The 22,550-nt window shown below is 52.9% G+C and overlaps 1 protein-coding gene and 1 non-coding gene across 2 annotated transcripts in view; both read right to left on the bottom strand.

Annotated features, from left to right (window-relative positions):
* The window catches only part of LOC123620306, a 20,825-nt gene extending 3,827 nt beyond the window's left edge, over window positions 1-16,998 (bottom strand). Inside the window, exon 1 of the transcript XR_006728800.1 lies at window positions 16,975-16,998. The gene's annotated coding sequence lies outside the window, so the exon portion shown is untranslated. The remainder of the gene's footprint in view (window positions 1-16,974) is intronic.
* A 4,145-nt stretch (window positions 16,999-21,143) lies between these two features.
* On the bottom strand, window positions 21,144-21,250 carry LOC123621330. The gene has a single exon (XR_006729066.1). It is a non-coding gene; the product is annotated as a U6 spliceosomal RNA (small nuclear RNA).
* Window positions 21,251-22,550: the final 1,300 nt, after the last annotated feature.

The following is a 22,550-nucleotide window of genomic DNA, read 5'->3' as shown; positions in this document are numbered from 1 at the left end:
CACATGCAGGAACAAGGTTTGGGGGGACAGAAGGGCAGGACGAAGGGGCTTCAGGGGAGGCGATGGTTGATTTGATGTTAGCAAATGCTAGTGAAGCCCACCAGGGATGTTGTTCATTGGAGGTTGTGAAAATCTCATTTCACGAGAGCCCCATCCACCTTTCCCAGGAAAAGATAAATATCCTTTAAACTTTACCTTGGAGCTGTCCCTTGCCCTGTGCAGCAAAAGGCTGAGCCCCTTAGAGACTGTTTCTGGAAGAGCAGGTGTGCAGGCCCAGCCATGGCATCCGGGGCCAGAGCCCAGCAGAGAAAGTGCAGTGCTGGCCAGGAAGGAGGATCGTGGCCAGAGGGTCCCACAAATGCCAAGCACTCGCGGCCACCTTCTCGGGTGACGAGAGCTTTTGAGCTGGCACCTGGGAACCCTAGAAATATCTCCAGGATGAATTTCCACCAGGCCAACGAGACACGGGGTGGACCCACTGGAGCAGGCAGAGTCCTGCCTGTGTTTTGTTCCACTCCCCATCTGCCCACCACGGCCAGCCCCGGACCAGTCTCAGCCGGAGAGCAAGGTTCTGCTGCTTCGGGATTTGGTGACATTCTTATAGACTGGTGGTGTTGGGTAAGAGAGGCATGTCACAAGCTGGCTTCCATTTAAAAACATATTTCTGTTTCTTGACCATCCCCTCCGGATCCCCAAATCCACCCCCCCCCACCAAGATCAGGCCTTGGCTCAGTCAAAATACAGCAAAGCGTTGCTTAACGGTGGGGAGGCATCCTGAGAAATGCAGTGAGGTGGTTTAGTCGTCGCGCGAACATCACAGAGTGCACTGACCCGGACCCAGACGGCAGAGCCTACCGCACACCTAGGCTGGGCAGTGCGGATGGTTGCTCCCAGGCTACACCCCTGTTCGGCACGTTACCGTACTGAATACCGCAGGCAGCTGTAACACACGGTGAGTATTTATGTATCTAAACATATCTAAACACAGAAAAGATATGGTGGTATAATCTTACGGGGCCACCGTTGTTCATGGGATCCACGACTGTACCTGTGGGTGGGGTGGGCTGGAAGAGGTGGGGTGGGGGCACCTGCTGAGAATGAAGGAGATCCATGAAGTGAAATGGGGATGGAGAACATTCCGCCAAGAAAAGGCAAGCCCCAGGGTCACAGCAGTGGGGAAAGACCCCAAATTCACTTCAACTACTTTCCAAATGGCCAGGTCACTGGGTGTCAGAGAGCAGACTCTGAGGCTCGTTCTATTTAAAAAATAAAACAATGCAAGTTCCTGCCCAGGTGCCTTCTCCCCTCCTGCCCCAACTTCTCAGGAAAGGGGGGGCATCCCGTCCAACACTCTTGCCTTTAACATAACTGACCCCAAAGACGACCTTCCTCGGGCACTGCGCTGCACATGCAGCTGGGCTCTTCCAAACCTTCTCTGCACGCACACCAGGGAGACCCTGCACCCTCCTGGGCTCCGTCCCGTGCAGCAATGTCTCCATGCCCCGCCCTCTCCACCCTCACCCCTCCACCAAGAGACGTTAATGTATGCAAACAAAACTGTTTTAATAATCAGCAAGTCCCCATCACTCTTATTTTGGAGAGGTACATTCCAATCTGACCCCACGAAGTCCCTCCCATCCCAGAGGGGCCGAGTGGGCGAGGGGTAGGTTGGTGGCCACTGCCGCTGCCCGATGCACACTGCAAGAACAATAAGGATTTTTAGGGGCATTATGACTGAGTCAGAAAACACAGCTGCCCCTGAAAGTCCCTCATTTTTCTTGCTGTCCTTGAATGCTCTTCCAGGCGAGTACGCAGTCATCCGGCTGGCCCAGGTGAGCTGAGGTGAAGCTGGCGTCCCCTCACCTGACACGGGCCCACCGGTGCATCTCCCCACAGCCCACACGAAGCTCTGTGGTGGGCGGGACGGCTGCAGGGTCTCCAGAGAGGCAGTTTCTCGCCAGTGCTCGGCTTGGCCAGTGGCCGGCCTCATTTCCCTCCTGAGACACACCCAGGAATGACCAGCCTTTGCTCCACCCAAGAGCCTTCTGCCGGCAGGGAGCCGTGGACCAGCATCCTGGTGGAATGCCAATGTGGGGACAGCCTCAAGAACTGGGGAACAGTGGCCAGAGCTGGTAGAAGAGTCAGTGGCCCCTGTCTTCACAGAAGGGGCATGGACCATCTCAGAGTGACAGTCCCAGGCCTCACGTGACACAGGAACAGAAGAGAGCTACCTTCCAGCCTTCTCATGACCAAGGCCTCTGCTGAAGCCAGGCCTGGTTCAAATAAAGAGAAGAAACACCAGGAGGTGCCTGGAAGACCAACCCAGGCCAGAAAACCTGGGGGAGAAGGAGCTGCCTCAATTCTCCCCCAAACCCTTTTAAAGAACAACATATAGGTGGTAGGATCACTTGAGCCCAGGAGTTAGAGACCAGCCTGGGCAACATAGCCAGACCCCACCTCTACAAAAAATTTTAAAAAATTAACTGAGCATGGTGGCATGTGGCTGTAGTCCCAGCTACTCAGGAGGCTGAGGTGGGAGGATTGCTTGAGCCCAGGAGTTTGAGGCTGCTATGATTGGGCCACTGCATGCCAGCCTGAGCGACCAAGCAAGATCTTGTCACTTAAAAAAAAAAAAGAACATACAGACACAGGATTCCAACAAGAGTGGGTATCTGAACTCTTAACTCCCACCACCCTCTTTCCCATTCCAAAGGAAAAACAAAAGAGGAAATGAGTGAATTTCAGTTCTGTCATAGAAACCAAAGGAAGGACAGAACTGTTCCTGGAAGGCTTAAGGTCACAGATCCTGTGTCCCCAGTGCGAGGCAAGAAGCTGCAACCTGGAGAAACAGTATGTCCTGGGAAGCTGCTGCTGAACACAGACCCCAGGTCGGCCCTCCCCTTCTCTGCCATATCAGTGGAAAGGCTATAGCTTCACGTGGGCCTGAGTAGGAAGGCAGGTCCGCCTCAACCCTTCTACAGAAACAGCCTACGAGCCCAGGAGTTCAAGGCTGCAATGAGTTACGATTGTGCCACTGCACTCTGGCTTGGGTGACAGAGACCCTGTCTCCAAAAAAATAAAAAATAAAAATAAAACCAGTAGCCTACAATAGGCAACAAAGTCAAGTACCAAGACTTTGGACTGTTCCAGATGGTTTCTGCGATCATATCAATGAGCTGACAGGCTCCACTGGGAAGTGCAGGCTGACAGAAAGCAGGGTGGGGTGGAGGAGGTGGGAAAGTAGCCAACAAGAAGAAAGGAAAGGAGCCCGCGACCGATCCGTGTTCCTATGAGAGGATGAAAAACATGAGCTTCCAGCATCAGAGCCCTATTGAGGACCCTCCTTAATGGGATGATCCCTGCTGCCCCCACCCCCACCCTGGCCTAGGCAGCGTCCAGGGCAGCAGGGGGTCAGTCCACTGCCAGCACCAGGCCCCCCAGCAGCCACTCTCCACAGATCCCAGGCCTTTTTGACCCCCTGGGGAATGCGGTCCTCTGAACCCCATAGCATGGAATGCCACCCATCTGTGGAATGCCACCCATCAACAGGAAACTTGTCCCCTGAAGCCAGGCCATCCACCCAGAGCACCAGCGCGGCTCCAATCTGCCTAGCTGGCCGCCGGGGGCCTGCCCTGCCCAGCCCGGCACTGCACCTGCTCCTCAGGGGCCTGGTCATCGGTGTCACTGTCTGGCAGGAAACGTGGCCTCTCAGAACACAGGTGGCCCTCAGACAGACAGCCCCAGTGCCACTCTCTGCTTACTTGCTGTGTGACCGTGTTTAAACCACTTTGTTTCCCAGCCTCAGCTTTCACATCTGTAAATAGGAACAATGAGCCCTACTTTGCAGGGCAATGTGAGGATTGAAGAAAAGAAAGTGTCCAAAGTGCTTAGAAGGCCCCTAACAAAAGCATACTCCCCCAGACCCCAAGGGTAAGGACTGGGCCATGGAAGAGGGGCTGGGGCACGCTGACACCGCACCTTCTCCCCCACGCACTGGGCTCCTTCCTGTTCAAACTGAGAGGGGCGTGCCCGGAACCCTGGCGGCCGGCTCCAGCCTCTGCCCTCTCAAACTGCCCTTCCGGCCCCTGTCATCCACCTGGAGCTTCTGCCCTAACCAAGATCACGGTCATACTCCACCCACAAAACAAAACCCGAGCAGTCCCCACACATTAGGATCCACATCATCTGAACCACTGAACAACACGACCACACTGGAGGAGCCCCGGCCCCCACAGCTCATGCCACCTTGTGTGAGCTGGTGCCACGGCCCAGCTTGCCCCCACCCCATGCAGTGCTGCAGTGAGGGGCTGGGTCTGCCCATGCAACAGCCATAAGCTGGGGGGGGCTGCTCACCCCTCCAAGCTCCGGCCTGCTCCTTTGCCAGGCTGGGGTGACTACCTATCTCATGGGGCTGTCTGGAGGATGGAATGAAATCATTCATGTGACAGGCTGAGAACTGTGCCTGGCACAAAGCATTCAATCACATGAGCTATTATTGCCATTTCCTTCTCTGTTCAAGACTCAGCTCACCTCCTCTGGGTGACGTTCCTGACCCAGCCCTTCCCTGGGTTAGAGCCCCTTTCCCCCACTCCAACAGTCGTCACACCGTGCCACACTGTGCTTTGCCTGCTGGTCCAACCCACCAGAGCGTGGTGGTCCCAGGACCACCTGCATCACAATCACATACTTCCTAACAAGGCTGATTTGCATCCCCGCACCCCTGACCCTGGATCACCAAGGGGCCCTGGAATCTGCATTGCTAAAGGCTCCTCCTGAGGTTCTCAGGGACACCCAAGTTTGGGAACCACTGCTCTGGGCCGTCTTATTACCACACTATAAGCAGGGCTTGGGCCAGGAGAGCTGTCCCCGACAGTGGCCAGAGGACTGCCCTCATGCTGTGCTAAGTGTATGAAGGTCATCCCCTGGGCTTGGCTTTGACAGCAGAGCTAACCCATCGCCAGTCCAGCCCCACAAGCCTATCCTGGTGCTCATTCTGTGCAAGCCTGGGCTGGGCACACACTGAGGACTGAGTGGGGTCCCCTTCTTCTGGGGCTGACAAGCCACCAGAGCTTACCAGGGAGCCACAGAGTGAGAGGTTCCACTCTGAACATGGAGTCCCTAGAATAGCCAGCAACTCAAAACACAGTGATAGAAGGAAAAGAAAAGCCAACCAGCTATCGACGCTTGTTTGGAACTTGCTTTAAAAAGAAAGCCGGCACCAGCCCTACCCTGGCTAGGAAAGGTAGTGATCCAGGAGGAGGGCAAAAGTCCCCAAATGTCTCCGGAGAACCTCCTCTAGGGAGAAGCCACTGTGCACATACAGGGACCTGCTGCTGCCTTTCCGGGACACTGGGGCCTGTGGCAGGGCTGGCTGGGGATCTGGCCCTGGCGTCTGGAGAGGCCAGGCCCGCCTTGAGTCAAGGGCCAAACATCCCTGGCAGAGAGCGTGGGGCAGGAGGATCTGCAGGGTCCTGCCCTCGTTCCACCCACCCCCGCCAGTCTGGCCTGGGTCAGTGCACGGTGCAGGCGGGAGTCCGAGGGCTCGGCTGGATCCAAGCCTCTGATACAGTGAAAAGCCTTCTTGGCCTCGCCTGCCCGACTCGCCCTTGCTGGGATGACCAAGACAGGAGACCTGAAACTCATCCCTCAGAGCCTCTGGGTTTACGATATCCAATCTCTCTCTGCCAGAAATTCTTTTGTAAGAACACATCAGCTCCGAAATGTTCATTCTCAGTCCCTCAGCTCCCCCCGTGCCCCGCAAACTCTCCGGAAACCGGGCTCCCCCAGCAGCGGCCCTGCCTGGCCCAGTGCTGACGGCCGGCATGCCTCGGGGCTTGGCTCAGCCCCCAAAACTCATCAGTGGAGGGAGGCCCGAGTGCCCCCTGGCAAGGCTGGACCTGGACCTGACTGCATCTGTCCTCACAAAACACACTCCTGCTACCGAGGCCAGTCCGGGGAGGCCAGCGCCTTCCCTTCATCCCCAGGAGCCAAAGCAAGGGGTGGGTGCTGGCAGCAGAGGAACAATTTCTGTTTCTTTAAAGGGGACTCCACTGGGGGGAGGGACACAAGGCAAGCAGACCAGGCAGGCAGACAGCAGGGCTAAAGAAAGCACGGGGAAGAAGAATCTGATTAAGGACACATTTGTCCTCTTGACAAGGACTCACCAAACTATGGCCAAAGGGCCAACCTAGCCCACCACCTGTTTCCACAAAGCTTTATCAGAATGTAGGTGTACTCATTTGTGTTTTTGCCGTAGCTGCTTTCCTGCTACAACAGCAGAACAAGAGAGCTGCAACAGAGACCCTATGGCCCTCAAAGCCTAAAATACTTACTATTTGGCCCTTTGTGGAAAAAGTTTGATGACTCCTGCTTTTCTGATCAGTATTTGCTTGGCAGCCAGTATGCACCAGGCACCCAGCTGGGCACCAGGGACAGCACAGCGAGCAAAGTCTGCTAAAGCTTCATGGAGTTTAAGGCCTGGTAAGGGACAGCTCTGAGGGTCACAGGGACAGCCAAGTCACCTGCCCTGGTAGAGGTGCAGCTGTCTTGGCATCTCGTCCACCGGTCAGCTGGACCCTCATTCAGCCCACAGGCTCCTCCTATGGAGGAAGGAGAAACGGGCTCTGGAAAGGCTGAGACTCTGCCCCCGTCTCTGGGCACATAGCTGTCGGATCTTTATTAAGCCAACGCTACTACAGGGCCACAGTCTCTTCCTTCAAACCTTCAGGCCACATGAGCTTCAGAATTTTTCAGGTTTTAGAAAGAGAATGTGGTGCCTATGCCACATACGATACAACACCCCAGCAGAACAGCACCCATAATCAAACATATTAATCTCTCTGCAGTGAAACCCCCAAGAATATTCACGCTTCCCAGGATAAAGATAGACTGTCATAGTCTCAAGTTAGGTTTGGTCAGGTTTTCCCACTGAATTAGTGACTAAAACAACTTTTGGTTTTCACAGTTCTTTGGAGTTTAGAATTTTGGAGAAGGGGGTGGGCCTGCACCAACCACACTCACAAAACCCAAAAGCCAGGTCCCAACTGCATCCTCCTGGTCTTGGTGGGACATCACCCCACCCCCTGCCAGACTGCCCTCACGGCCACCTGGCACAAAGAAAGCACACACAAGGCATACAGTAAAAATGTAGTGAATGAATTTATATCACAGAATCTTTTTCCTTCAAAGAACAGCTACTAACAATCCTGCTAAAAAATGTAGAAAAGGCCAGTACAGTGGCTCATGCCTGTAATCCCAACACTTTGGGAGGCTGAGGTGGGAGGATTGCTTAAGGCCAGGAGTCCAAGACCAGTGTGGGCAACACAGCAAGACCCCGTCTCTACAAAATAGTCAGGCGTGGTGGCGTGTGCTTGTAGTCCTAGCTACTCAGGAGGCTGAGGCAGGAGGATCGCTTGAGCCCAGCAGTTTGAGGTTACAGTGAGCTATGATCCCACCACTGCACTCCAGCCTGGGTGACAGAGTGACATCCCATCTCAAAAAAAAACAAAATGTAGAAAAGTAGTATTTAATGCCAACCTTGCCCACCTGCTTCTTATCAGGAACAGAGAAAAGATGACATAAATGAATAATCAATCTTTCCAACTCCAATTACTCAGGGCAAGGAAAATAAACTATTTTCTGGTCACTGTTGCTGCCTAATGGGCAGCATATTAGGTTTGGGGGGAACAGGTGAGTGAGTGGGAGCCCAAACTTTAAAAACCCATTATTTTTCTCCCCTGTATGCTTCCTCAGAGCCTCCCTGTGGCCAAAGTTTCATTTGGAAATCTAAAATAATTTATCTCATCGTGAATTCCTAAGAGCTAATTGGATAATCTGTTTTCAAATGTTCTAATTATATTCCTTTGGGAGGGAAAAAAGCAATACACACATGCACACACATTTATATCTCACACTTACTAGCACTTCTTTCAAAAAGTGCAAAATATCCAGAAAGCCTCAGATATAAGGTTAAAAAGAAACTTAAGATAGTGATCCTGCACGAATATTTTACTACACATTATCTATAAACAGATGAACCATCCCCTATAAAATGCACAGTTCTTCTCCATTAAAGGACATCTGAAAAGATATTACATCAATAACTCCCATCAGGTGCTCTGGAATTAAGTAGATCTCCCCCACCAACCTTTTAATGCAACACGGTTTTAGGATTCTGAAATGTCATACCCTCTATTTCTTAATAGAGTACTCCTACGAATGACTACCAGAAATTTCCTCATCGCCCAAGATTTCTAAACCTCAAATGGGGAAAGAGATTCTCGATTCCATTGGTGATCTCCACCTCACCCCCGCACTGGGCAGATTTCTGGGAGGGATTTTACTCCGTGATTGGGAAATGCTCCTAGCCTGTCTGCCGATGCCGTCTCAGGGTGAGAAGGCAAGAGGGGATGGCTGGCGGGAGGGGGTGTGCACATGAGAGTGCCCCAGACAGGGCGTCCCTCCTGACACCTAACACTAGAAGAAACGCCCAGTCAACGTCTCCGGGGGCCTGGCACACCCGCCCAAGGAGCCAAAAGCTGCCCGTGAGCTCCGGGACTCCCTTTAGTCAGGGCTGACTGCCCCTCACAGCGAGGAGGCACAGAAATGCCAGCTGCAGACGCCAGCGCCTGCAGCCCTGCCAGCCCGATGGAGACCTGCGAGGGCACCTCCACTCCTTGCGGAGAGGACACGGGCATCCTCACGGGCATTTTCTCTGGCCCTCAGCAGGACACGTGCTACCCATCTGACAGATACCATGCGTCCCAACGGGAAGGGACCGTGCAGGGATCTCGTGGCCTTGGCTGACACAGGACTGCAGAGTGCACCAGGAGGGCTGGTACTGCTGTTGGCCAGTCAAGTTAGTTTCACTTTCTGGTTTCCTCCCCACCTCCCCTCAGGGTCACTTTTCACCCCGAAGAGAGAAAATGTCCTTTAAATGCCAAAAGAGAAAACCCTCAAAAATGTTCCTTGTCATTTTTTTTTTTCTGAAGACTTTTTCTCCAAAGGCCAAGTAACAGGCTTTGGTGAAAACTCTGTTGGGGCTCAAAAAATTATAGCCCAAAGCGGGGTGCTCTGGCGTGCCGACTTTGAACCAGGGGAGACGGGTGAAGCCTCCAACACGGGTCTCTGTGAACTCTCCTGCTTTCCTGTCTCTTGCCCGTTTCTCCCTGGCAGTGCGTCACAGAAACCAGAATTCCTCTCCCCCAAAACAAGCCATGATACCTAGAAAGGCCAGGCTCTCCCTTCTCCCTTGAAGACCCTCATTCCAGAGGGGTCCTGCTCCATACCCAGGAAGAAGGGATGCTACACAGAAAGGCCACAAGGAATCTGAACAGACAGGCCTTGCTGGGTTTCCCCCTATTACCTTTTGTCCAATCACGTTTCCACACAGCTGTCCATTCCTCATTGAGCCTAAGCATAAAACAGTTTCCCTGGGTCTCTGGGTCTTCATTTCTTTTTAAGAGATGGGGGTCTCACTGTGTTGCCCAGGCTGGGGTGCAATCGTGCAATCACAGCACACCACAGCCTCCAACTCCTTGGTTCAAGGGATCTTCCCACCTCAGCCTCCTGAGTAGCTGGGACTACAGGCATGCACCACCATGCCTCTACAAATTAATATTATTTGTAGAGATGAGGTCTTGCTATGTTGCCCAGGCTGGTCTTGAACTCTTGGCCTCAAGTGATCCTCCTGCCTTGACCTCCCAAAGTGTTTGGCTTATAGGCTTTTGAGCCACTGCGCCTGACCAGGTCTTCATTTCTGAAAGCTCCCATGTTCTACAAAACTTTGATTAAATAAATTTGTTATGCTTTTCTCTTGTTAACCTGTCTTTGCTATAAGAGTGTCGGCTGTGACCCTCGTGACGGAGAGGAAAGGTTTCCGTCCCTACAACCCCAACTATGTAACTTCAGTCCCCTGGGCTGCTTAGCTCTAATATGATTACAAATCTAAATGCAATAAAGGGAGCAAAGTGGTATTATTTTTCTGGGAAAAACCAACATCATAAAAGGGTCTTTATTGAATCAAGGGCCCATGAACTGTTCTCTTGCCTAATTATGGCTCCCAAGTGAATGAGGATGGGTTTCCAGGCAGGGCTCCTTACAATTCTCCGGCCCAAAGTCCAATGGGATATTTGTCACAACTTGTCTAATTACAACAAAATCTACCAAAAGGATGAAAGAGAGAATGCCAGGATAGGTTGGCAGCCCCCTCCCCAGCTCAGGCTTTGGAAACGGGGATCCGGTCCTCAGGGCTCCCTCTATTTTGAGTGGCTGCCCCCTGTTCCACCTCCACCCCTCACATTCAAAGTCAGGACCCTGGACCCTGCCCCTTCCCAGTGTCAAAGCTTAAGTGGTTTTCCAACATCCTAGCACTGCGCCTCTCTAACCCTATTTCTATAAAAAAAGGCCCATTGTCGAAATGTGATATTTTGCCAGATGTTTGAACACTCAGCGATTTGGCCAAGGTTAGCGTGTGCCCAGACCTGAGCAAAGATGAATGCTTGCCATCACCAGACACGGGAGGGGAGAGTGAGTGACAGAGTGTGTGTGTGTCTCAGGCCAGGGGAGGGTTCACCCTTCACAGCAACCAGCTGGGAACAAGTGGTCTGGTTGACTTTTCCCAGATACGCAGTGGTCTGGCCAGGCAAGTTGAAGACTAACATTTTGCTTATACTCAAGTCCTAGTTCCAAGTATCTGTTTAATCATGCTCAAAGTTCCAAGAGCAAAAACTTTTTTTTTTTTTTTAAGAGAGACAGGGCCCTGCTCTGTCTCTCCCAGGCTGCTAGAGTGCAGTGGCGTCATCATAGCTCACTGCAGCCTCAAACTCCTGTGTGTTCAAGCAATCCTCCCACCTCAGCCTCCCAAGTGGCTGGGACTATAGGCATGCACCACATCACACCCTGCTCCACATTTTCTTTTTTTAAGTGTGCCCCAACAACCACAACAGCAAGCTCGGCAGGAAGGGATTCAGGAGAACAGCACCCTGACTCTCCCACTAACCTGTCCCCTCAGATAGGCTTAGGCACAATGAACCCACCCCCAGAAAAGTCAGCAACTTCTGACCTCCACCTTTACCCCCTGCCCCTCCTCCCAAGTGGTGGGTATGACTCCCTAAAGAAGCAGAAACCACCCCCACCTACCCCCAGCAAACACTTGCTTTTCTTCCAGCAATTTCTTCCAATGATTTCTTACCAGATATCAAGCCAGCAACAGGCTTGCCAGCTTCAGGTTGTCCTTCCTTGACCTAACGGGGGTTTGTTCACCAGCCCCATGGGCCCTGAGATGAACTCTGGTGTCACTTGGGAAGAGCTACCATGTACCACCCCCACCGCATGCCTGGTGATTCACACAGGCCTTATTCAGTCCTCCAAATGCCCTGCAAAACGGACACTGATTGCCACAGACAGGGAAACTGAGTCTCGAAAAGGCATCACTGGCCCAATCCAGGTAGTCTACAGGGGAGCCAGGTTCTCGACTCCAAAGCCAACGCCCTTTCTCCAACCGCCTGTCTTAAGCAGGAAAGACTTAAGACCAGTCTCCTGGAAAGCCAGGTGCTATCAGCAAGTAAGCAGCAATACAAGCTAATTTAATTCTTTTCAGAAGGGTGGGAAGACACAGTCTACCTTACAATGGAAATGGAGGAAAAAGATAGAGGATTATGTCTTAAATGTCTGCTTGGGAGACCAGAATTTAAGCCCCAGTCGCCAAGAAGGAAAAGCTAGTGTTTTCCCTTGAACCCCACATCCCCCAGGGCAGAAATCCAGTGAGAGGAAGCGAGTTTCATGAGAATGAACCACAAAGTCTTCGCAGACTGATCCAAATTTCCCAGCTGCACATCTCTGAATCCTTCCCTCACCCCTCCCATTCCTCCAAACCACAGCCCCGGGCTCCACCCCATGCCCTTCTCTGCACCTCCTTGCTCGGAATCTTAGAAGAATGCTAAGGCTGAGAGAGCTGCGGTTTATTCAGTCCAGTTGCCCCGGCCTAGGCAGAGAAGGGGGCTCTCAGACCAGAGCAGTGAGCTGAGATTGAAATCAGGTGGCGGCTCTTCCCACAGGGCTCTTCCCACAGGGCACCGCTTGCTCTCCCCAGCTCTCCTGGGCAGCAAACTCAAACCGGGCTGGCTACAGGGCGATTTCAAAATTCCCCAAAGGGAGGAGGGAGGGAGCATGGCACTGGGTAAGAAGTCACCTGCTCTGGGTCCTGTGAGCCCTGCCCTCTGCCCAGGGCCAGTTAGGACTACAAAAGGCTCTTAAGCACTGAGAAGATTATGGTCTATCCCCACCTGCAGTTTGAAGTTCTAGGTAAAAACATCACTGAGCCATAAAAAAGCCAAAGTCCCACAAATTTCTGATTTTTCCCCCCATGATGATTACTCTGCAGCATTTTTTGGAATATCCAATTATTTCCTCCTCCCCCACCCCCTTTCAATTGTGTCCCCTGCTTGACTGGTCCTACTAGAGTATATTTGGCTCGCCCACGGGGTGAGTGAGTGAGCAAGCCTGGAGTGGCTGTGGCAATCCAAATGCCTTTCTTGGGACCTTTCCTGAAACGTGCTCGGTGTCAGAACCGGAAGAGTCTTTGGGCCATTCAGAGTGGAGGCACTGCAGAGCAGATGTGCGCGGCCGCCACATCTGCAAACCAGGGTTCCTTTAAGGACTCAGCTGGCTAATCCAGACCCATCCACCTCCTGTTCTACTGCTCCCAACCTGGGAGGCTGCACGCAGAAGGCCCCGGAAGTCCCTGCTCCTGCTGCACTGAATGTCAGCTGTGAGACTCTGGGAGAGTCACTTCCTCTCTGAGTCTCAGCCTCCACTATACGACAAGGACTTACAATACCCCTCATCTGCTCTCAGAGCTGGAGTAAAAATCAGAGTGGGCAGCGAGGGATCATGCCCATCTTACCCACAAATGTCGCTCCAGCCTCTGCCTGGCCTGGTCCCTGGGCACGTAGTTGGTGTGCAACAAAAACAAGAGGACTGAGGCTCTGGGCAAGGGACTCTCAGATATTATCCCTACCTCATGATTAGCAGGCTGCTGCTCCCAGTGGGTTAAGTAAGTTGCCCAAGGCCACATCCTAGCAAGCAATGGAGTCAGCCTTCAACCTGCCTGTCCCACAAGCCTGAAGTCCCAATCACTCTGCACCCTTCTCAGCCAGCCCATAAACACATACAGATTCAAAGTAAGAGAGCTGGGGATGAAGCCTGTCAGTCGAAGATCTACTGGTTTGTCCCGAGCACCCTACATACATTTTTCATAAGCCTTACCACATCCTTACGAGGTAGGTATCATAACCCTTATTTCACAAGGGAAGAAACTGGGGCACAGAAAAGTCATTTGGCCAGAGCTACCCAGCTGGCAAGTGGCAGTTAGAACCCAAGCACATGTGGACCCAAAGTTCTCCTTTATGGCCCTGACACTGGACTGCTTTGAGAGAAAAACCCTTCATGGAATTCAAAATGATCCCTCTCTCCTAAGACAACTCTCTTTCAGGGACTTATCACAGATTAGGATCCCTGTTCTTTTGTGTAAAAGAACTGAGCCTGGCCAAATATTTACCAGCCCGCACACAGCCCAGCAGCAGAATCAGCTCCTCGAAGTATAAAGGGACAAGCTGTCGCTAGACAAAGTGGGGAACAGAATCCTCACCACCAGGGAGGATTCAGACAGCTCAGCTTTGGGCAAAGAGGCACCAGAGGAGACCTGGGGAGGCAGCCTCAGAGGCCAGGGAGGGATGGCCACCAGTGAAACCCTGGAGGGGTTTCTTCTAAGTAACAGAGCTTCCAGAGTCACTAGGACATGCTGGAGGTGGAGATGAGAGGCTCTGTGTCTCCTAATACTGCCTTTGTCATTCCAATCCTTCTGGACAAAAATTGATCTCTAATCATTCACAGATCAGGGATTTTATTTTTCTTAAAAAAAAAAAAAAAAAAAAAAAAGCCAGAAGGGGCAAGGTTAATTATTCACCAGGCTGTAATTTACTTAAGAGTTGAGGGAATGCAAGTTTCCTCCCAGTAAGCAGGACCTGGAGTCCAGGTGGATTTTAGGAGTCTCCCGTGGGTCTGCCTGGGGGTCTGGCTAAAATCCCTCCCCTCTCATCAGCTTTCCACCTTGCAGTTAGCTGCTTCCTGAAGAAGGCTCGGGGCAAACAAGTCTGATGTTCAAGCCACTTCCCCTCAAAAGGAAGAGGAAGATTTGAAGTGCTCATCTTTGAAGGGTGAATTGGAAGTGGGGATGGGGGCAAGAAGGCATCTGCTCCAGAAAACTATGAGAATTCAAAAGAGAGAGGAAAATTAAAAAGCCCTCAACTAAATACAACAGCTTAAATCAAAATATAAATCAGCCGCTGGAGGCCAGGCTAGCCCAGCCCACCGCATGGCTGATTCAATCACATTGTGCAAAGGAAAAACCCAAGAAGGAAAAACCTAATCACCCACTTCCCCCAAAGAAATGAAGTATCAAGTCATTTCCTAAAAATCCATACAACCCTGGCCAGACACAGAAAGAATGGGGCACAGCCGCAGGGAAAACTGCCCGCGTGTTGCCAGGCCTGGGGCAGGGCAGGGATCCTTATTCCCCGGGATTTATGTCTCCTGTCCCCAAGCCTGTCACCTACGGGGTGGGTGCAAAGCGGCCAGCTGGGCCTGCTTTATCCATATCTCATTGCTCCAGCACTTCTGGGATGTTTATGACCACACAATATTCAGGAGATTTCCACCTCATTTACTTTTAGATACTGATCCTCAGGGCTGGGAGAGGCGCTGGTTTGAAGGGAGAACTTTGTTTTCCCAACCTGATTCAGTGCTCCAAAGAGAGCATTTTTCTTAATTAGGGGTGAGGTCTTCAGTTGAGCCTCCCATCAGTTCCATTCCTAGGGGATTTCACCTCAAAACTAACAATTTGTCAAGATGCTTGGAAATCTATCTCACAGCCAAAGAAACTTTTCTTTTCTCCCGTAATTCTGGCACCTGCACGTTCCACTGACTAGAGCCTGCAGGACAAAGCTGACATGGACAAAATTTGGGACAACTGTAGGACAGGGCTATACCCCTTTCTGGGCTCCCCGGCCCAATCCTGCCTCAGTGACCCTGAAGCTTCCCTGACTGCCCTCCACACAGGTGGCTCCCCCTGCTCCAGCCCCACATGCCACCAAACAGGGACAGTGGCATGGGCAGGATGCCTGCAAGGACTACTCTCTACATGTGGCCCAGAGATCTGAAGCCTGTGGGGAAAAAATGCCTCTCGAATGAGTCTTTGCACAACCTGGCCAGAGGTGGGCCAACCTAGCCCGGCTGGTTTCTCCCTCCTCCTCCTCCCTGCTTCTAGAAATCTCTCCTGCTTTCCAAGCCAATGAAGAAGGAGGCCAGAGGTGGCCTATTTTGTCCACCTGCCATTCACACAGTTCAAGTCACCTCACTGGATGTCCCTCAAATGTTTTTTCACAGTCCTCCCTGCCAAGACAGCCAAAACACAACACAAAAACAAACAAAAAACCCAAAAAGTTGCAACACCAGATAAACCCGAGATTTCAGGGGCTGGTGGAGTTTCCATTTGAGGGGGAGTAGAAGCAAACTTATTAAAGGAAAAGAGCATTTAAGGGAGAAGGGAATTCTAGCATAAAACCCGAAGAGGACTGGAATCGGTCAGCATTATGTTGCATTTGTCAAGGAACAAAAGACCAGCCATTAGGAACCCGTCCACAGAGATCCGTTTTTTAAAGAAATGGTGTGTCCGGCGTGGGGAAGGACAGGGGCTTCCTACTCCACAGGGGCCAAACCTCCACACCCCATCCCACCTCCCCAGCCTCTAGAAGTGAACTCTAGAAGTCAGGCTCTGTCCTCCCCACCCCCGAACTCAAGGTTGCCGCCCTGGAAAGCGCAGCAGGGCAGCTCCTGGTGACTGGGCTCGGCCCGTCGGGGAAGTAGGGAGTCGTCTCTCCCCTCACCCCAGGTCGCCCAGGCGGGACGGGCTCCGCCGGAAGGGTCAGGGGCGCACACAGAGACCGGCTCACCCTTCCGCGCTCACATATTTCTCCTGCGAAGCGCAGGATTCCCGACTCCCCGCACAGCCAGCGGCGAATTCCCCTCCAGTGTGGCCCTGGGAGGTGGCAATCCGAGCGGAGCGCACGCGGGCCCAGAGGAAGCCGGCCTGGGGCGAGGAGCGTGGAAGGGACGCCGGTCCTGGGGGCCGAGGACTGGGACTTTGTAGGCCAGTTGATCCGACACCCTCATCTCGCCCGCAAAGACCCAGCCCTCAGCTCCCGTCCGTCTCGGAGTTCGGGGTGCGGCGCGCCCCCGACGGGCTTCCTCAGCCTGGGTCTGGCTGCCAGCTCCTTGCAGCGCGCTCTGCTCCGCCGAGGCTCTGGGTTTCCTCCACGCAGCGTCCGCCAGAGAAGTCACCCGCCCCACTAGACCCCCGGCCGCGGGCTCCGAAACCAGCTCTCTAAGGGTTACGAGACGCTCGGCGCGCGTGGCGGCTTCCAGGCCACCCCCCGGGCCGCCCGAGCGCAGGCCGAGGGACAGTGTTGGGGGTGGGGGAGGTGCGGGGCCGGAGCCTTCCCACCCGCAGCCCCACCCGAGCTGAAGAGTTACGCGCCGAGAAACTTCGCCACGCTCCCAGGCCGCGCCCGCGAGGCCCCGCTCCGTCCGCGCCGCCTGGGTTACCTGCGCTCAGCTCGGCGGGGCGCGGGGCGGGGGCCGGGCCGCGGGCGCCTCCCGCCACAGGCCGCGCCCTCCCGCCCCGCCGGACCCGCGCCGCCGCCGGGGCCCCGGGAGCGTAGCCCCGGCCCGCGCCCCGACGTTCCGGGCGCCCCGTGCGCGCCTGGCCGGGGGCCGTGGCCTCGCTCGACCTGCCCAGGACCTGGGGGCCGCCGCCGCCCCTTCCCCAAGGAGAGCCAGCCCGGCGCAGCGGGGAGAGGAGCGAGGAGGCGAGACCCCTCGAAAGTTGGGGGGTTCCGCTCGCTAGCGCGGCCCGACCTGGCTCCACGTGCTGGTGACACATCAGGAAGGCTGCGCGCCCCGCGGCTCCCGGCGGGCGGACGCGGTCACCGCCCGCCCGCACCGCCTCCCGGAGCCAAGCGGACGGCGCCCCGCCCCGGCCCGCCCTCCGCCCGCCCCTCGGCGGCACCGCCCCCGGCTGCGACGCCCGCTCCAGCCTGCGGCACCGGCGAGCGGAGACCGGGCGGGGCTGGGGGGACCTGGGCGCTCCCGTCCTAGGCTGACCGCGCCGCCCCGGGAATGGGGTCCGGACGCGGGCGGCCCGACCCGACAGCCTCGAGTGCCTTCCTCCCGGTCACGCAGCCTTTCCTACCCCCGAGCCCAGTAATTTTCCCTTTTCCTCCTTTGACCCGTCCGAGCCGCTGCCAGCGCTTCCTCCCGCGAAGACCGGCGCGGGGAGCCCCCTGCCGGCCGCTCTGCTCCGGGCCGCGCCCCCGCCGGGTGGGGCGCCCGCCGCCGCCGCCGCCCTCCACCTCCCCATCCGGAACCCGGAGCCGGCCGGGCATTCCCGCAGCGCTCTGGTGGCAAACCAGCGAGATAATAAACGTAAAGCGCCAAGCATAGTGCCCGCAGCATGCTTTCTTGAGATGTTAATTTTGTGTTTTCTACTCCCAGTTCCAGCTGCCTGCAGACAACCTCTCCTGGCTGTGCTGTTTGAAAAGCTGGGTTCCTTTAGGGGGGCTGTGGAGGAAAAGAAGGTGCGAGGCTAAGGGGGTGGCTGTCCCAACATTGAGAGGGGTCGAAGGTCAGTGGAATCCTGTCCGTGGGGACCTGCTGCCCCACTCTCTCAGCCTGGACGTGGGGGTGTAACTGCGTGTCGCATCTGAGATCTGACTGGATCTCCAGCCTCAAGACGGCCAGGGCTGGGGGACCGCGGGAGAGGGTGATGGGGAAGCCAAATAACCACTGAGGCTGTTTTCCCACTTCTCTTCAGGTGGAGCCTTGGAGTCATTTAATTTAAAGAAAATAATGTGACATATCTGTCTGTGGTCTGACATAGATATTCGCTGTGCCTACCTTCATCTTCCTGGCCTCACGAACCCAAATATGCCTTAAAACGTCACTGGGTGAGGGTTGAGTGGTTTATCTGCTAAACTGCTGGTCCCCCTACACGCCCACATTAAGGTCCCTGGGCAGGACAGACGGCTGTGCAGGAGCAGGTGCTCCCCAAAAAGCCCAGCCGGGGGAGGAGTAGAGGGCAGATGGCAACCAGGTGCTGGCAGAGACGCCCAGTGCCCAGGCAGGGCCGTCGCTGGCCCCAGGCCTCAGTAATCCCCGTTTTGTGGGAGCCCAGGATTCTATGGGAAGAAAGAAGAAGATGCCCTGACATTGCTGGTGATGCTGCCGGTGCTGGAGGGGGTCTGGAGTTCCTGCTCTGCTTTCTCTTTCCCTTTTATTGCTTGCTCTAAATCTGACAAATGCTTAGGATCTCCAGACTCAAGGAGCCTGGAGGAGCCGGTGTCCTGGGGGGATGAAAGGGCAGGGATGTAATGGGTTTACCCAGTGCCGATCCCAGAGAAGCCCGCAGAAGATTAAGATTTGCTCCCTGGGCCTGAAATCTCCCTGCTACCCCCTGACCACATCAAAGGACATGGCCGTGGGGGGCGCCTAATCCCATCAATGGAATCAAAGCTGGACAAGAAAGGAAATTCTGCAAATTTGGGGCAGCAGCAGGACGCAGCTCACAGAGAAAGGCAGATACAGCGCCCTGGCCTCCTCCAGTGGCGGTTATATCTCAAGAAAGATCCCAAGCAGGTCTACAAGCAGACAGGGCCTGTCCTTTGCTACTTGAGGTGGCCATTGTAGGAAGGTCAACCAAAAGAACTTGGAAAGCTGGGTAATGGGACTAGGCCAGCCTCCAGGGGTAGAAAGGGACCCAGAGAGGGGTTGGAACTCACCCAACGTCACACAGCTTTTCTGGCTCCCAGCTTTACTTTGGAAAAGTGCTTTTGCATGACACTCCTTGCCACCAGCGGGTTTCCCAAAACGAGGTGCTCATTTGGGACATGCTTTAGGTAGGGAAAAAATAAAATACATAGTTTTAAATGTAAATGTTATGAATATTGCTGTTACAATGAGGCTAAAATGGTTAAAGTGAGCCACCTCAAAGACAAGTTTTCAGTAAATAACAGTACAGGTGGTACTCTGATATGGCAAAAATGGTGACAGTGGTTGGCAAATTACTAAAGTTAGTAAAACACTCCTTACAACCATTTTTAGAGAAACACTGCCTTAGAATAGCAGCTTTCAAACTCTTTCAGTCCATGCCCCATGATAGGGAATACATATGTGTGTGAGAACATATATATGTATATATATGTAAAACAAATATTTATGAAACAATTCTTATGCACTCAAATATGTATTCTCTGTTATTCTATTCTGTTTCATTTTAAAAATGCTGCTTGCAAACTGTTAAATTGTGATGGGTCCACCCCCCCCAGACAGATTTACCCATCCCCTGCTCCCCTCTCCCACCTGCCCCATATCCTATGAATGTTACTTCCCATATGTGCACGGTAGTGTTGATCAATTAGTACCAATTTAATAGTCAGTACATGTGGTGTTTGTTTTTCCATTCTTGTAATACTTCACTTAGAAGAATGGGCTCCAGCTCCATCCAGGATAATACAATAGGTAGTTCATCATTTTTTATGGTTGAGTAGTACTCCATGGTACACATATACATTTTATGAATCCACTCATGTATTGATGGGCACTTGGGTTGTTTCCATGTCTTTGCAATTGTGAATTTTGCTGCTATAAACATTTGAGTGCAGGTATCTCTATTATAGAATGTCTTTTTTTTTCCTTTGGGTAGATACCCAGTAGTGGGATTGCTGGATCAAATGGTAGTTCTACTTTTAGTTCTTTGAGGTATCTCCATACCCCTTTCCATAGACGTTATGTTAGCTTGCAGTCCCACCAGCAGTGTATGAATGTTCCTATCTCTCCGCATCCATACTTGGCCACTTTATTTTAAATTGCAGCCCCCTGCCCCTCCCTTCTTATCTGCTAACTCAGCTTTTTTCTCCTTCCATAGCCCCTGTCCCCTCTAACACATATTTTATCACTTATTTCTGTATAGTCTGTCTCTTGGTTGCTGGTTTCTGCCTCCCGCTCCCAGAATGGAAGCTCCACAGGGGTGGGAGTTTTTGTCTCTTTCATATACTGCCATATCCCAGTGCTTGGCACACAGGGCATACTCTAAATATCTGCTGAACACATTTCAGTCCTGCATATACCGCCCTGAGAACTGAGCTCCGACATGTGTTGATTTCATCAGTTTCCTCTCAGACTGTGACCACATCCCCCCGAGGGCAGGAAGGCTGATGTTCACTGCAGCCTCCAATGCCTGAACCGAGCAAGGTACTCCATATCAACACCGTGTTATGGTATTGATTCTCTGCTACTGATGAAGACCTGACATATCTCTAGTAGCGCATGAAGTGCTGTCACATGGCAGGGCAGGAATGACAGCTCCTATTTTACAAATGGGGAACCTGGGCTTGGAGAGGTGAAATGATTTACCCAAGGTCACTCTGCAATGAGCTCTTCCCACTCCATCTCCTCATCTGGACTCTTCGGCCCAGCAGATGCCACTTCTACAATCACAACTGTGCTGGGTTCTTTTCAGCTCTCTGCCATTAGTCCAAAAGAGTTCTGACAGAAGACTCAGGCATCCTGGTGACCAGAGGGAGACACAGCTATAAATAATCACGAATTGTATGTGACCATGGAATTCATGGGGCTTGTTTGTCAGCATATTTTGCTTAGATGGCAATGTACCTGGATTTTGTTTCTCTCAGCCCAGATGGTTTGGACAGAAGGGGAGCCCCAGATCCCACGGGAAAGACAGGCTAGAAGTGAAATCTTTACTGCACAAAAACTACACTGGGATTACCAGTCTTCTCAACGTTTGGGGCCTGTTTCAGTTCCTTACCTCCTGTACAGCCTTCTATCAGTTATTTCCTGCCTCTGGGGCTCCAATTGCTCACTGGCAAAATTAGGATGTGACTTTCTCTGTGGGTTCTCCCAGCCTGACTGTTCCGTAACTGTAGGAAGAGAAGTTGCTGATTTTTTTTCTGACCTTCATTCATTCAGCCAACATATAAAGAGCCCTTTTATCTACTCATTTCTTTTTAATTTTTTTTAAATAACGTTTCACAAATTTGCGTGTCATCCTTGTGCAGGGGCCATGCTAATCTTCTCTGTACCGTTCCAATTTTGGCATACGTGCTGCCAAAGCGAGCACTATCTACTGGTTTCTAGGGGAGAGAAGACACATCTCTTGCCCTCAAGCAGCAGCAGAGGAGTAAATCCCCCAGAATGGAATCAAATCTCTCCAGGTGTAGTCATATTCAGCAATGTCAAGGTTGTGCTTTGAGCTGGATTCAGTTTTCTTGGATGACAGGGGTAGGGAGGACGCAGTTGGGCTGACACACCCTACCAGGGCTGCCCCTCTGCTGAGGATGGAGGGCAGCTCCCAGGAACTGGGGTCACACAAAGATCCCTACTGGCCCTGGGGGCGTCTCACTCCAGGTTCTCTGATGGGCTTTTCAATAGGCAGGGCCCGTGTCAGAGCCCTTGGTCCCAAAGGTAAGCCTTTGTCAGAGCTCTATGAGTCTTATCTTTGCTCTTACCTTCTACAATTGAATTATTGTTGTTACGTTCTTTCTGTATTTGGTGGTCACTGTGATGTGTTACCCCTTCAAGGACAGGCTTGTCCCAGCTGCTGGGAGTGCTGTCAACAGACTGCCTTCTGCTATTAGAGCCACCTGGTCTAAGGTCCCAGGCAGCCCACGTCCAATGAGTGGTGGGGAAGGAGGGCTCTCCCTGTGCTCACACCTGCTTTCTACCCTTCCCCAGGTGGAACAAGCATTACTTATGGCCATCGGGGGTTGTGACTGGGAGGGCACATGAAAGAGGTTTCTGGGGGATCTGGCAAAATTCCCTGACCTGGCTGGGGCTCCCCTTATAATTCATTAGCACAGTCATTGGATTTGTGTGTTTTTTTAAATCTTTTATTATATGATAAAAGATTTAAAAATGTATTTCTCTAGGCTGGCATACTGGACTAAAACTCACAGCATGAGGCATAGTATACAGAGTTGCCAAATTCTGCTCTTAAGTTAAATAATATTCACTCATAGGCAGGAAGAGGCCTGATGTAAAGTAGATTATATTTTTTAAAATATCCTGGAGGTTTTAGCTGCCCACAAATGACTGTGTCTGCCTGCATGGCTCTCAAACTGCAGCGCCAGAGGCCCCATGTTCTGTTCTAGACCCTGGGAGAGAAGGAGAGAGAGGAAGACTGGGAGAGGGGAGCCGCAGGGGGCAGGGCCTTTGTAACTCTCTGGATGGAGGAGCTAGGGTCACATAGATCCCATCTCGGGGTAGCACTGGCCAATCCCCACTGTGAAAGGGGCTACTGTGATTCACCATCTTGGCAGCCATGAGAGAGATGGGTGGGGCGGCTTGCGGTCCCCTTGCTTCTGCAAGGTCCAGGCTCTGAGGTAGAAACTTAGAATTTCAGGACACAAGGCATTTAGGAA

Source organism: Lemur catta, chromosome 15 (genome assembly GCF_020740605.2).
Source record: "Lemur catta isolate mLemCat1 chromosome 15, mLemCat1.pri, whole genome shotgun sequence".
Taxonomy (NCBI): domain Eukaryota; kingdom Metazoa; phylum Chordata; class Mammalia; order Primates; family Lemuridae; genus Lemur; species Lemur catta.
This window is presented reverse-complemented; position numbering and strand designations above follow the sequence as displayed.